Here is a 15,882-nt window from a genome sequence, read left to right as displayed (position 1 = left end):
ATATTTAAAACCCATTCTTGAGAATTACTGCTCAGAAAAAAATTCATTTGAAAATATTACTGCTCATTGACAATGCACCTGGTCACCTGTGAACTCTGATGGAGGTGTATAAGAATATGTATTAATATTGTTTTCATGTCTGCTAACACATCATCCATTCTGCAGTCCATAGATCAAGGAGTCATTTTGACTTTCAAGTCTTATTGAGAGGTGAAGCCAGCTGGACTTCCTGGGTCGAGTGGGGACTTGGAGAACTTTTCTGTCTAGCTAAAGGATTGTAGATGCACCAATCAGCACTGTGTCTAGTTAAAGGATTCTAAACACACCAATCAGCACTCTGTAAAAACGCACCAATCAGTGCTCTGTGTCTAGCTAAAGGATTGTAAATGCCCCAATCAGCACTCTGTAAAATGGACCAATCAGCAGGATGTGGGTGGGGACAAATAAGGGAATAAAAGGTGGCCACTCCAGCCAGTAGTGGCAACCTGCTTGGCTCCCCTTCCACGCTGTGGAAGGTTTGTTCTTTCACTCTTCACAATAAACCTTGCTGCTGCTCACTCTTTGGGTCCACACTACTTTTATGAGCTGTAACACTCACCGTGAGGGTCTGCAGCTTCATTCCTGAAGTCAGCGAGACCATGAACCCACCAGGAGGAACAAACAACTCCGGAAGTGCCACCATTAAGAACTGTAACACTCACTGCAAAGGTCTGCAGCTTCACTCCTGAAGTCAGTGAAACCACGAAACCACCAGAAGGAAGAAACTCCGGACACATTTGAACATTGGAAGGAACAAACTCTGGGCACACCATCTTTAAGAACTGTAACACTTACTGTGAGGGTCCGTGGCTTCATGCTTGAAGTCAGTGAGACCAAGAACCCACTGGAAGGACCCAACTCCAGACACATTATTATTTAAGAAACATAGTTTGTAAGATATAGCTACCATAAACAATGATTCCTCTGATAGATCTGGGCAAAGTAAATCGAAAAGCTTCTGGAAACAACTCAACATTCTAGATACCATTAAGAACATTCATGATTCATGGGAGGAGGTCAATATATCAATATAAACAGGAATTTGGAAGAAGTTGATTCCAGTTCTCCTGGGTGACTTTGAGGAGTTCAAGACTTCAGTGGTGGAAGTAGCTGCAGATGTGGAAATAGCAAGAGAACTAGAATTAGAAATGAAGCTTGAAGATGTAACTGAATTGCTGCAACCTCATTATAACACTTTAACAGACGAGGAGTTGCTTCTTGATGATACACAAAGAAAGCAATTTCCTGAGATGAAATCTATTCCTGGTGAGGAGGCTGAGAACACTGCTGAAATGACAACAAGGGATTTAGAATATTACATACAGTTAGTTCATAAAGCAGTGGCAGCATTTGAGAGGGCTGACTCCAATTTTGAAAGTAGTTTTGCTTTGGTTAAAATGTTATCAAATAGCATCACGTGACAGAGAAATCCTTCATTAAAGGGAGAATCCATCGATGCCTCAGACTTCATTGTCTTATTTTAAGAAATTGCCACAACCACCTCAACTTTCTGCAACCACCACCCTGATCAGTCAGCAGCCATCAACATCGAGCAAGACCCTCTACCAGCAAAAAGACTTGCTGAATGCGTAGATGATTGTTAGCACTTTTTAGCAATAAAGTGTTTGTTAATTAAGGTATATCCATTGTTTTTTAGACATGATGCTATTTCACACTTAATAGACTACAGTATCACGTAAACATAACTGTATAAGTACTAGGAAACAAAAAAAATTCTGTGACTTGCTTTATTGTGGTATTTGCTTTATTTCAATTGTCTGGAATTAAACCCACAATATCTCCAAGGGATGCCTCTATATGAAATGTTGAAATCTTGGCCCTTGCATGACTTCCTTCATATTCAATAAATGTACTCCCAATTAAATATAATGCCTATCTTCCAATCTGCCTTCACTAATCCTCGAGAGACAGAAATAATCACTGGAGGGCTGGCAGCTGCAGGGGTCACCTGGGGCGAGGAATGGGCGATGGCATAGGGAACTTTGCATGATCTCTGCAAGTTCTGCTGTCTTGGAGACAATTAGATGGTTTTGTACCTTATGCCTTTCAGATTCTAAGCTCTCAAAAAGTTATTTCTTGACAGTCACATTTAGAAAATTTACCTATATCCTTAAGTCTGAATATTCTAATTAGTTTCTTTCAACCTAGTGGAATTATTAGAGGATAGCAAGTTTGAATTGCTGACAATACATACCCAATGAACACCAAATTATTTTCAAAAACGTATGAACATTGCAAAACATTTGCATTTTTTTCCTTGGGCCTGTAAAACTTGGTATTATGCCTACTCAGTCTGTAAGCATACTTTCCTTACCTGTATGCTCATTCGTTCAACTCATTTATTGAGTGCCTACTATATCCCAGGTACTATGTTACATGGTGGGGGCACAGTGGTGAACCATGTGCTGTCTTTTTTGCCGTAGCCTTTACATTTTAGCGAGGGATGCCAAATAATGTCTACCAATGCTAAATTAGGAAGTCCTGTTATTTACTTAGAGTACAGTAGGGGGCAGATGAAGCCCATCTTTCAAAATCATTTGCTGTAGCTCAGCGTATCTGATGTAGCAGGTTGTGATTGTTACTTAGTCCAGCTTTCAAAGGAAACTACGATCTGCTTTTGCGTTTATGCTCATTCAGTATCTCATTTAAGGTATCCCTGGGATCAAATCTGGGGAAAAACAATGAACTACAGGTACATTTCATTTTTCAGAGTAAATATTTTTCTGAAACAGTTGCTAGGAGAGGTTGCTAAATAAAATAATTCTACTCTGATTTTTTTTTTTTGAGACAGGATCTTGCTCTGTTGCCCAGGCTGGAGTGCAGTGGTGCAATCTCGGCTCACTGCAACCTCTGTCTCCCAGGTTCAAGTGATTCTCAGCTTCAGCCTCCTGAGTAGCTGGGACTATAGGCGTTTTATATTTTTTAGTAGAGATGGGGATTTCACCATGTTGGCCAGGCTTGTCTCAAACTCCTGATCTCAAGTGATCTGCCCGACTCAGTTTCCCAAAGTGCTGGGATTACTGGTATGAGCCACCACAGCCTGGCCTACTCTGATTCTTTTCAAAAATAAAGACTATTAAATTGATTTAATATTAATTTAATACTTCACATAAATCTAAATTTTTTTTCAGGTGTTTGCTTAAATTGAACTGCAGCCACATTTTTATTGTTGCTAAGAGGATGGATAAAGAAACCATCATTTTCGTTAGTGAATCTTGTGTCTGTTTCAGCAATAGGAGCCCCTCCTACATTCTCAGCCTTTGCGAGTGAATAAGGGAAAGTTTTCAGAAACATAGAGAAAGTAAACGTGTATGTGTGTGTGTGTGTGTGTGTATGTGTGTGTGTTTGTGTTTTATGTATCATTATGTCCACAAGAATGTTGTCCGCACGATGTTTGAAGGGGCAGGAGAGAGGAAGGTCCTGTGGACGCTGGTCTTGCATTTTGGGCAGAGACCTCAAAAGAATATTTCTAATTTTGGACTGTTTAATGCTATGTTAGATTTGCTGGGTGCTTTAAAGCAGTAAGTATTTATTTGAGGTATGAAGCTAGATATTTGACTTTCTTTTGTAAAGGAAAATCTGAGCTAGAGAACAAAGTCACCTAACTAAATAGCTTTTGTTAACCAGTATCCCACTGGGTCTTTTTTTAATCTAAGGTTTCCCTGGCCCTGCTGTTCTATTACTGTCTTAGAAACAATCACAAGAAAACTGTACTTATTCTCTTGGATTAGGACTTCATAGGGAGCTAGTGGTTGAGTACATGTGGAAGGTGAGGTTAAATCAATTTCTAGTGGATCTGAGATCCAATCACATCTTATTATTCTATCAAATTATTTATCTTCCCTGATACTTAGTTCTGTGGAACAGGGTCATTTTTCTGTTGCTCACCACTGACTTTCCTATGTCCATTATGTTTTCCATATACCAGTGCTTTAAGATGATAAATAACAGCCCTCCCATTGACTTCATTTTAAAAAGTCTAAAGAGATTAAGAAACATGGATAATTCCAAGCACGATTTATTTGGTAATTGTGTTTGTGTAGTGTGTGTGTGTGTGTGTGTGTGTGTTAGAGAGAGAGAGAGAGAGATTTCCAAGAGTTTTCCAACCATCTGTACCTGATCCACCTATGAACGCGTTGAAATGAGGAGGTACTAAGTAAGAATAGCTAAGGGACTCTTTGAAATGCCCTCTAACTTGACCTTCCAACATTGCAGATTCTTTGAATTAAAAGGCCCCTACCTTGCCCCACCCATCACTGAAGGGAAGTCACCCATATTTATTGGATCAGCCACTAAATCTTGAGGCAACTATTCCATTATTAGACAAGTCTCGTTTCTTTTTCTTTTTGGGGACGAAGGGGAGTTGTTTTTTTTTTTTAATGTTCTTTTTTTTTTTTTTTTTTTTTTTTGAGACACACTTTCACTCTTGTTGCCCAGGCTGGAGTGCAATGGCAGTGGCGCGATCTCGGCTCACTACAAGCTCCGCCTCCTGGGTTCACGCCATTCTCCTGCCTCAGCCTCTGGAGTAGCTGGGACTACAGGCGCCTGCCACCACGCCTGGCTAATTTTTTGTATTTTTAGTAGAGACGGGGTTTCACCATGTTAGCCAGGATGGTCTCGATCTCTTGACCTCGTGATCCACCCACCTCGGCCTCCCAAAGTGCTGGGATTTTAGGTGTGAGCCACCGCGCCCGGCAGATTTTTGTATTTTAGTAGAGACGAGGTTTCTCCATGTTGGCCAGGCTGGTCTCCAACTCCTGATCTCAGGTGATCTGCCTGAGATCAGTGACTTAAATAAATTCAGTGACTCGGCCTCCCAAAGTGTTGGGATTACAGGCGTGAGCCACCGCGCCTGGCCAAGGGGGAGATGTTTTAAAACTATTTCAGAAGTCAGAAAATAGTGTAATAACATTTATATGGCCACTACCTAAGGATTAATAAGTACTAATGTTTTGTCCTTTCAGCCTCAGCTACACATCGCTGGGAAGTAATTATTCATGGGTCTCTTACTGTTTTGTGCATCTGTGAGCGAAATACTGACTGTCCCTTATACTGGACTATCTTTTCAAGGTTGTTAGTATAGTAAATGACTTTGGAAGATGGAGATAGTGTTTCTCTTCAGAGTAAAGGATAGGTTTGCTTACAACCTTGGAATATATAGTGTCTAGTTATGCTTAATGCTTTTTATAAAACAGCCAGATTCCTAAGCTCAGGATGCCTCTCCTGTGATCCAACCTTTTGTATGTGCAGGTGTCAGCTGTCTCTCTTCACATCGGCCTGGGGGAGATAGGGCTTAGGACATTGGTGCACAGATGCTGATATCTGACTACTGCTATTGCTATGAGTAATAAATTGCCTTTTGTCTCTAATCTAGGAGGGTCGTATCAGTATCCATGAAACAGTAGCAGGCTATTATTTAAACTATCCTAGGCCATAGGAAAATATGAAAATAGCTCCAAGTTTATTTTATAAAGCTAGAATAATTAATACTAAAGCATGATAAAGATAGAAAAAACTAGGCAACTTCATCTACAAATACAGAAGCAAAAATTCTAAGCAAAAATTGGTCAATAAAATCCTGTAGAAAATTATAAAAATAATACATGGAAATTGAATCAAGTTTATTTTAGGTGTGTAAAGATAGTTTAAAACTACTTAAACCCTAGTAGGCTGGGCGTGGTGGCTCACGCCTGTAATCCCAGCACTTTGGGAGGCTGAGGTGGGTGGATCATGAGGTCAGGAGATCGAGACCACAGTGAAACCCCGTCTCTACTGAAAATACAAAAAAATTAGCTGCGCGTGTTGGCAGGCGCCTGTAGTCCCAGCTACTCGGGAGGCAGAGGCAGGAGAATGGTGTGAACCCGGGAGGCGGAGCTTGCAGTGAGCCGAGATCGCACCACTGCACTCCAGCCTGGGCGACACAGCGAGACTCTGTCTCAAAAAAAAAAAAAAAACCTAGAGTATTCATCAACAAAATATATCTACTAGGTTAACAGATGAAAAGAGAAAACAACTGTATTGTAACAGATGATAAAAGGCATTTCATAAAATTTAAAAATTACTAATAAAAACTCCATGTAAAATAGGAAAATAAAACTTTTTAAACATAATAATAACTCTAGCAAGTTATGAACTACTGAAGCCATTTTAAAATCAGGAACAAGAGATTGCCTGCTATTACCATTATTATTATTTTTTGGAGATGGAGTCTTGCTCTGTCAGCCAGGCTGGAGTACAGTGGCACAATCTGGGCTTGCTGCAAGCTCCACCTCCCGGGTTCAAGCGATTCTCCTGCCTCAGCCCCCTGAGTAGTTGGGACTACAGGTGTGTGCCACCACGCCCAGCTAATTTTTGTATTTTAGTGGAGAAGGGGTTTTGCCATGTTGGCCAGGCTGGTCTCGAACTCTTGACCTCAGATGATCTGACCACCTTGGCCTCCCAAAGTGCTGGGATTATAGGTGTGAGCCACCATGCCCACCCTTATTACCATTATTTAGTATTGTTTTGGAAGTTTTAAATAATGCAATAGTATAATGTGTAAAATATTGGAGAAAAACAAAACAAATTATCTTTTTTTTTTGCAGAAAATATAAGCATAATTCAGTTACTTAGATAATCTGTTAGAATTTAGTGACTTCAATAACTCACCAGGATGGAGAGGAGAATTAAGGTGACTGAATACGAGAAACATACAAAATCAATAGCTTTTCTCTAAATAAGCACATCCAGTTAGAAATGAAAATAAGAAAAAAACTTATTCTTGGTAGAAACAAAAACTACAAAATACTTAGCAATGAGTCCAATAAGATGAGTAAAAGACATATTTGAAAACAACATCAAATTGTGTTAAAAGACATGAGACAAAATTGAGTAAATGAAGAAATATACACTAATTTCATAATGTAAGATTTAATTTACAATGTTAATTATTATTTATAATCCATATTAATATGCAAATATAATTAAATTAAATTGGAATCAAAAGATTATTTTCAGTGAGTGGACAGGAATAGACAAAAAGATGTTAAAGATGATATAGAAGAATAAGTATCTGAGAAGAGTTAAGAGTGGTGACTTGCTTTACCAGGTAGTTAAATTTAAAACAAAGCTACAGGATTCAGACAGTAAGGAACTGGTGCTAAAATAGACCAGTGGAGAGAAGAAGAGAGTCTAGGAGTAGAGTGAATGCATATAAAAACATAATGAATGACAAAGGTGTCATATTCAATTCAATGGGAAAAGGATAACTTTAAAAAACAAATTGTACTACCATACATGGGTAGGCCTTAAGACAAAAATAAAACCCTCCTAATTCAGATCTCATTCAAAAATAAATTCCAGGTGGATTAAAAATATGATTCTAGGGCCTGGTGGCTTATGCCTGTAATCCCAGCACTTTGGGAGGCCAAGGCAGGTGGATCGCTTGAGGCTAGGAGTTCGAGACCAGCCTAGCCAACATGGTGAAACCCCATCTCTACTAAAAATACAAAAATTAGCTGGGCGTGGTGGCCTTGTAGTCCCTTGAGGCAGGAGAATCCCTTGAACCTGGGAGGCGGAGGTTGCAGTGAGCCGAGATTGTGCCACTGCACTCTAGCCTGGGTAATAGAGTGAGACTCCATCTCAGGAAAAAAAAAAAAAAAAAAAAAAAAAAAAAAAATTAAAAATAGCATATAAGCAAAAGGATGTTAATAAAAGGAGTTTCCATGTTTCCCATCCTTTCTGCCCCAAGACTTTCACATGAAACTGTAAGTCAAGAATGAGCACCCCACAAGCAGCCTAAGTACTTTCCTTCATGGGCTCTTTAGGTCCCCAAGGTCCTGGGGAAGCCAGTCATAGAATGGCAGTATGATGACACATAAAAACCAGGGACTTGAGACAGACAGACATGGGTCAGAATCTCAGTCTGGCTCCGTAACAGCTGTGGGGCATTGGACAAACTATTTAGTTTCTGTAAACTTCAGTTTTCAGTGAAATAGTACAATAACTGTTGGAGGTCTTGAAAGGATCAAGTTCACTGCTGTCTTATGAAGGGCCCCAGCTCACTGCCTGATACATGTCAGGTATTCAATAAATGCTCATTTCCTTCCATCATTTTCAATTTCTGAGGACTTGCAAAAGAATTAAATTCTGGATGTTTGTGAAAGCTTTCGTGATAGCAATATTCACTCTCTGTGACTAGGAAGAAAACTGATATAGAGATACTCATTTTAATTCTTTTGGTTCATGCTTCTTCCAGAAACCTGATAGCTTTCAACACTGGAAACCAAATGGATGATTCTGCCTTGTACAGAAGAAAATCAATAAACATTAGCTCTTCTGAGGCAGACAAATTACAGAAACCACAAGTCCCACAGTGTTTCATAATCTTATGACAAACACCATCTGAGTTACTTACAGCTCTGGATGAGGAATCTATTCTTACCAGGATCCCAGTGACCATGCCCGAAGTTGGCCACGTCTCCTTCTCTTAGTTATGTTGCTTTGTGCATATGATTTGTTTGCCTTTTGGCCTACTGTGAGCTTGGCCATCTCTTGGTTTGGTGGGTTTCCCAGCCCTAGTCAGCCAATCTCTGTAGCGGGTCCTGGGAGACTGCCTGCACTGGCCACCAACTGTTGGCCCTCAGCTCCAGCAATAACATGCCAGTCTGACGCTTTATTTCTTTGGAACTTTTTCCTGGTTTCTGGCTCAACCTCCTCTGCTCATCCAAGAGTAGTATCTTTGAACATCCTCAGAGAATGATCACTGCCACCATCAGCCTTGGGATTCGGTTTGTTCTGGGCCAGAGGAGATTCCTCAGATTTCTTCCTGCCTCCAATGAGTACATGTGCCTCAGCCCTCGTGGGTGTCTTTTTCTTCTCCTTGTAGATAAGATTGTACCTGTTAATAAGAGATTGTATCTTGTTTTCCCAGTGTTTTAATGAAAGATTATTTGAGTGTAAGGAACAGATACTCCAATCCCCATTCCAACCTCAGCCTAAGCAAAGGATTTCTTCTACAATGTCAAGGGAAAATCTCTCAGACTTCCAAAGACAAGACACAAAATACAGTCAGACTGGAAATGTGACTGGAATGTTGGGAACTGAGATCTCCTCTCCAATTCTAAGGCCTAGATGATCTCTCTCATCTCTGTCTTTCTGTCTCCCCTCTCTTTGGTTGCTTCTAGTGTAATGGACCAATATGCCTGTCCCAGCCATGACTCTGCATAATGTTTCTGTTCAATCACCCACTTTCATCTCATGATTTATTATTTCTGTGACAGTTCAAATACTGGAAGAGTCTCGTTGGCAGTTTGTCAGCCAATAGACGAACAGATTTGAGTTAGGTGTCAACCTTGAATCCAATTGCTTTTGACCAGAGGGCAGGGGCAGGTAATTGGCATTGGCTGTGGGCCAGGGCAGGTCAGCTACCCAGGAACTAGTTAGGTCTCATCCCTGGTCCTTCACATTTAGATCAAGCCTGATAGTTGAAAAGACACTTTCACACACACACTGTTATTTACTTGCTTGCTGAATTCATTTGTTCATTTAACATTTCTTGAGCACGTCCTATATCAAGTCCCAGAACAGGTATCACTGCACTAGGCCCCATGTCTAACTATGTGTATGTTGTCTCCAAGGCAATTCTATTAATGGCAGGGGTGCAGGTTTAACAGATAAGCAGGGAATGTGATATAAATACAGTGAAAGAGAAAGTTGGGTTGCTATGGACAGATAGAGAAGGATATAACTTGGGCTTGGGAGTAAAGGGAATGAGTCAGGCTTGATTATCTTTATACATCGCATAAGTCAGGAGGTTGGCAAGGCGGGTAAAAATGTCACCTGATTTGAAAGCTGAGATAACGCAGGCTCAGAGGGGTTAAGTGATTTGCCTAGCACCACACAGCACTGGGACAAGGACTGGGGTCCAGATCCTCAGACTCCTGGTCCAGTGCTCACTCCTTTCACCTGAGGTACAGCCCCACCCACTCATCCCCTGTCCTGCCCTAGGTCTGCTTTTATGGTGTACTGGGTAGGCCTTATCACATGAGTGGGTGCTGGGAGACTTGGCTTGGTCACTGCCTTGGCACCTGCTGTGGCCACATTCTAGGCAGATCCTAAAGCTTTCAAGGCTAGAGTGTTGGGGCAGGATGGGAAAGGGGAGGAGGATGAGGAAGAAGAGAAGTTGGGGATTTTGTCACCATTTTTCCTGGGAAGGGGAGACTGGGGCTCAGAAGTCTAGCTCCTGTGACAGGGCACATCTCATTCACAGGCAGCATGAAAGGGAGAGTAGGGGAGACCTCAGGCAGACCCTCACCATGCCTCTAACAGGCTTCTGAGGAGGAACTGGCAGCACTGGAAATCCAGTGTCTGTGCCAGATGGCTGTGTCCCGGCAGGCCACGGGATATCCCCAGGAGGTGATTTGGATTTGGCCTAGGGAAAGGTCTTGGGAGGAAGTCAGGGCAGGTATAAGTTTCACCATCCTTTCACTTCATCCATCCACTTCCTTTACAGCTGGTTTCCCTTCTGACCCACATCTCTCTTTTCTGTTGCCAAATAAGAGGTGAGGACCATGTCACATGGACAGTGGTCACAGAGAGTCACATGGAGTTTTTAGAGAGTGCATCCACACTACTTCCTGTTAAATGCACTTTCCTTAGACTTAGCTCCTTACATTTCTTGCTCTTGCCTTATTCCTCTTGAAGGGTGAGATTATTTGGGTCTGATATGGTTTGGCTGTGTCACCCAAATCTCGCCTTGAACTGTAATAATCCCCACGTGTCAAGGGCAGGGCCAGGTGGAGATAATTGAATCATGGAGGTGGCTTCCTCCATACTGTTCTTGTGAAAGTGAGTAAGTCTCATGAGATCTGATAGTTACATCAGTGGTAGTTCCCCTGCACAAGCTCACTTGCCTGTCTCCATGTAAGACATGACTTTGCTCCTTCACTGTCTGCCGTATTGTAAAGCCTCCCCAGTCGTGGGAACTGTGAGTCAATTAAATCTCCTTTCTTTATAAATTACCTAGTCTTGGGTATGTCTTTATTGGTGGCATGAGAACGGACTAATACAGGGTCTGTTTCTGTTATGATAGAAATATAGAGAATTCTTTTTTACTGTAAGAAAACCAGCACTATGGACATGATCAATGGTAGCTGATGCTGGACCTCCATGCTGAGTAGGCCACAGGACTGGTGTGACCCAAAGAAGACACAGCCCTGGAGGGGCCAACCATTTCTCAGTGCCCACCTCTGACTACCTTGGAGGCCTGGAGTCACTAGCTCTTTCTACTTTTTAAGAGACACTGGAAATCTGAATTGGAAAAATTCAGTACAAAATTAATACAACATTTCTAAGAAACATAGGATGGAACAAACAAAACAGGATTTGGCTTGAAGATAAGTCAGTTTGTAACTTCTGATCCACCTGTTCTTCTTTTAAAAAATCCCTTCTAGTCACTTCACCTTTGGCTTTTCTTCCTCAAACCCTATAACCCTAGTCTAACCAGGAGACAACATGAGACAAACCCAAATTGAGGGACATTCTACAAAATATCTGACTAGTATCCTTCAAAATTGTGAAGGTCATGATAAATGAGGAAAAACTACAAAACCATCACATGTCAGAGGAAATGAAAGAGACATGTTGACTAAATTCAGTGTGGGATCCTGGATGAGATCCTGGAACATTAATGGAAAAATTGATGAAATCTGAATCATGTCTGAAATTTAGTTGATGGTATTGTACTAATGTTCATTTCTTAGTTTTGACAAATGTAGCATAGTAATGAAAGATGTTAACACTAGTGGGAACTGGGTCAAAGGCATATGGGAATTCTCTGTACTGTATTTGCAACTTTTCTGTACTTCTCAAATTATTCCAAAACAGAAAGTTTACTGAGAAGAAAAAGTCCCTTCCTAGCCTGCGATAACCTTTGGTTGTTATGGTTCTGAAAATGAAGCTAGGTTTCCTACGTCGAAGCAAGTGCGATCTCATTGGTATCTTTCCTTCAACCTGTGAATACCCATAGCAGTGATCTATCAACTCTTTTGGTTCAAATGGTACCAAAGGCTCCTATAATGGGCCCGTGGGCCCTCAGGTTCAGGCAGCTTTGGTCTCTCCCTTCCTATTAGTAAAGGATGGTTAATTTCTTGGCCTCACACACTACTACCTTTCCACTCTGACCACCCTACGGTTGCTGGAGTAAGTTTGAAATTCAGACAGAGTTTTTAACTCTGCTGTATAGGGAAGGAGTGTGGGGGCTCCCTATGCGGGTGGTCTGAGGAGCTCTGCAAGGCTCTCTTGCCCCAGCCTCTAATGCTTGGAGTTGAACTCATTGTTTCTGAGTTAGAGTTTAGTGGAGGAGGTAAACATTAATTAGATCAGATACCATGTTAGAATGTAGGCACTGCTCAAATGCTCCAGAACAGGCCTCAGAACAATGACAAAGGCCTTGAGGGGTTGCATTTGAGCTGGTTCTTGCAAGAGTTTAGATGCTGACCTTGTGCCTAAGGATACGGTGGTTTGACCTGTTAGACAGACTATGCAGCTGGATCATTTCCTAAGTGGCCTCAGGCTTTGTGTGGCAGGATCTGAGAAGAATCTCCTCTTTTCTAGGAAAACATTCCTAGTGTCAGGAAAATTGATGAGGCAGAAAGGGCTGAAGTGAGCTGTCAGATGAAAGGAAGGGCCCGCGTGGGAGAGAGGAACCTTCGCATATATTGTCATCTCTCCAGAGGAGTTAAGTTTCTCCAAATTTGTGGTCCCTCCAACTGCACAGGAATTAAATTACTCTGCAGGATTCCCAGGCAATTATCCCTCCTTGCAAAGCAGAGCCTCTCCTTTCAGGACCCAATCAAGCAACCACAAATCAACGATAGCTTGGACTTGTTCCACTAATAGCGTGGAAAGCCATGAGCTGAAGTCGCTTGAAAAGAGAAGTGATTCAGATATCTCTGGTCTCACAAGAAAAGCTTCTGTAATGTCAGGTTATGGTTTCCAAATGGCTAAGTGGAGAGAGGCCTCTTATAATGAGAGGTTATTTATTGCACCATAGAACCAACACTCTTCCCCTTGCTCACTTGCACAAGATAAGGCGAAGAGTCCTTTCAAGTTGAATCAAGTCTCAAAAGAAAAGCAACACATGCATTCCCAGCTAATGTTTGGTTTTTAATTCTGGTGTGTAGGGAAGGAGAGTGGGGGCTCCCTCTGCGGGTGGTCTGAGGAGCTCTGCAAGGCTCTCTTGCCCCAGCCTCTAATGCTTGGAGTTGGACTTATTGTTCCTGAGTTAGAGTTTAGTGGGGGAGGCAAACATTAATTAGATCAGATACTATGTTAGAATGTAGGCACTGCTCAAATGCTCCAGAACAGGCCTCAGAACAATGACAAAGGCCTTGAGGGGTTGCATTTGAGTTGTTTCTTGTAAGAGCAATAGAGAGAACTGGTCAGGAGGACTAAATTCTTAGTTATGGAATTCAGTTACAGTTACTTTGATTCTGAAGTCAAAGGTACAATCTTTTTGGTTAAAGCATCTTTTCGGTTATAGGAATTTCCAAGAGAGTCTCTATCGAAATATTTAGAACCTGTGCTGTTCACCATCCAGCTAACAGAAGCCCTTCTTTCTTCAGGGAACTACTTCTTCCTGGTCTCCTTGCCGGTGACCGGGAGGGACCTGCCAGTCCCAGAACTCTGCACCCTGGCCATGGGGAGAGCATGTGTCCATCCCTCTGGCTACAGTGATTGGTTCAGGGATGGGCACATGGCGGAATCTGGACCAATCAGAGGCTTTCCTAGGATTGTTTGAAAAGAAGGTGGTGGTGAGGGCATTTTGGCTGAGGCAGTCTGGAGGGATGGGAATCTAGAGCTCCCAGAGGCTGTGTTTGCGGTCACACAGAGAAAACTCATCTCTACTGGAGAGAATGAGAGAGGAGAGGCAGAGAAAGAGGGGTCCTCATGGCACTGAGGCCCGATTCTAGGTACTGGGAGCCCAGGTATGTGTGTGGATGTTCCACTATCCTTCCAATAAAGGCCCGTTTTAATTAAACTTATTTGTATTGGGCTTTGTTATGGTTTGGATCTGTGTCCTAACTACATGTCATGTTGAGCTGTAAGCCCCATATTGGAGGTGGGCCTGGCGGGAGGTAATTGGATCATGGGGGCAGATGTCTCATGAATGGTTTGTCACCAACCCCTTGGTGCTGTTCTCATGATAGTGAGTGAGTTCTCGTGAGATCTGGCTGTTTAAAACTGTGTGGCTCCTCCTCCACGTCCCTCTCTTGCTCCTGCTCCTGTCATATGAGATGCCTACTCCCCTTTCACCTTCTGCCATGATTGGAAGCTTCCTGACGCCTCCCTGGAAGCAGATGCTACCATGCTTTCTGTACAGCCTACGGAACCATAAACCCATTAAACCTCTTTTCTTTATAAATTGCCCAGTCTCAGGTATTTCTTTATAGCAATGTGAGAACAAACTAATACAGGTTTCAGCCACTCTCAAGAAAGAATATTCTGACTGATGCACTCATCAATGTGCCTGTCTTCTCTGGTTTTCGGTAAACACCATTCCCGGATGGGCAAGAGAAGTTCTGCTGCTGGCCTGGCACTGCTGGCTTTAGAGGCACTGCTGTACCCATGTTTGTGTTTGGGCTCAGAGATGTCAGAGGCCTCTGCTTGTCGGGAATGAAAAGGAACTAAGACAGAAGAGTAAAATGATGAAAACATCATGGCCAGATAGAAGCAAAACCAGAGAGCAGAAGTGTGGATTGTTCTTTCTGGGTTTTTATAGGTTTTGCCTGTTTGACTTTCCAATGAGGTTCTTTTGAAGAAAGGTTGGGCAGCTAAAAGAGTTTTTTATTCACTGGCTTAGAAGATCATTAGTTGCCTCCCCCAGTCTAAAATCCTTTATTATTCCACTTTCTTGGTCACCTGGCCTTTGCTGTGTTCATGGGAGGGACTGGCTCAGGCCAAGAATGCGGAGGAGAAGGGGGCAGGGAGGTGATCATGTGGATTGGAAATGGGACTAAGCTTACACCGAAAACTCACAGTGGCCTCAATTCCCTGTCCCCACTTTTGCAGCCCCCTGCTGAGATAAGCCTGGGAGTAAGTCAGCCCTGGCGGGGTTTCCGCCTCAGCTGGCCACCCGGTCCTCGCTCTCAGTCTTTGATGCTCCATTGCAGTCAGAAGGGTATGTGTGGGCGTGCAGGTGGTCTGTGGGTCTCAGTCCAGCAGGAAGGCGGCTGCCTGCCAAGCACAGGTGCTCTGAGGCCGGGGGGATCTGAAAAGCCTGCTGTGAGTGTGGTCGGATGTCAGGTCAGAGGGGGAGGTGGGAAAAACAGAGGAGAAACACGTGGGGAAGGAGAATAATACATTCCTTCATGACTCTAAAGGCTCTCGGAGTCTGATTTTCAATTATAAATAATCCCAGGGTCTGTTCAGAGTTCAACAGCCCCTAGTGCCCTGCAGCTGGGCAGAGCAGTCCACGTGGCTTTTTGGATCTTACGTGTGTGACAACCTCCTGGTTCACAGCCTTTTGAAGTTGATGGAGGAGGGGTTCTGGAAACACAACTGAAAGACCTTTATCAAAGTGAAATCAAAGTTACAACCACATTTATTTTCTGGGATTTTGTGCAGGTATGTTAACAAGGAATGTTGTGCTTGTAGTGGAGAACATCTGTTTCAGACAGCAATTATTTACTGAGCATGTAATGTGTACTGGCATACCAGTCCAGCACCAGGCATTTGGGCGGAAGGGGAGGCCTGGAGTCATTGTTCCTGATTTACAGTTTAGTGGGGGAGGCAACACTATGACACTATGCAAGAATACAGACCCTGCTCAAGTGCTCCGGA

Source organism: Piliocolobus tephrosceles, chromosome 15 (genome assembly GCF_002776525.5).
Source record: "Piliocolobus tephrosceles isolate RC106 chromosome 15, ASM277652v3, whole genome shotgun sequence".
NCBI classification, from domain to species: Eukaryota; Metazoa; Chordata; class Mammalia; order Primates; family Cercopithecidae; genus Piliocolobus; species Piliocolobus tephrosceles.
The sequence above is the reverse complement of the archived record's forward strand: the minus strand, read 5'-3'. Positions refer to the sequence as shown.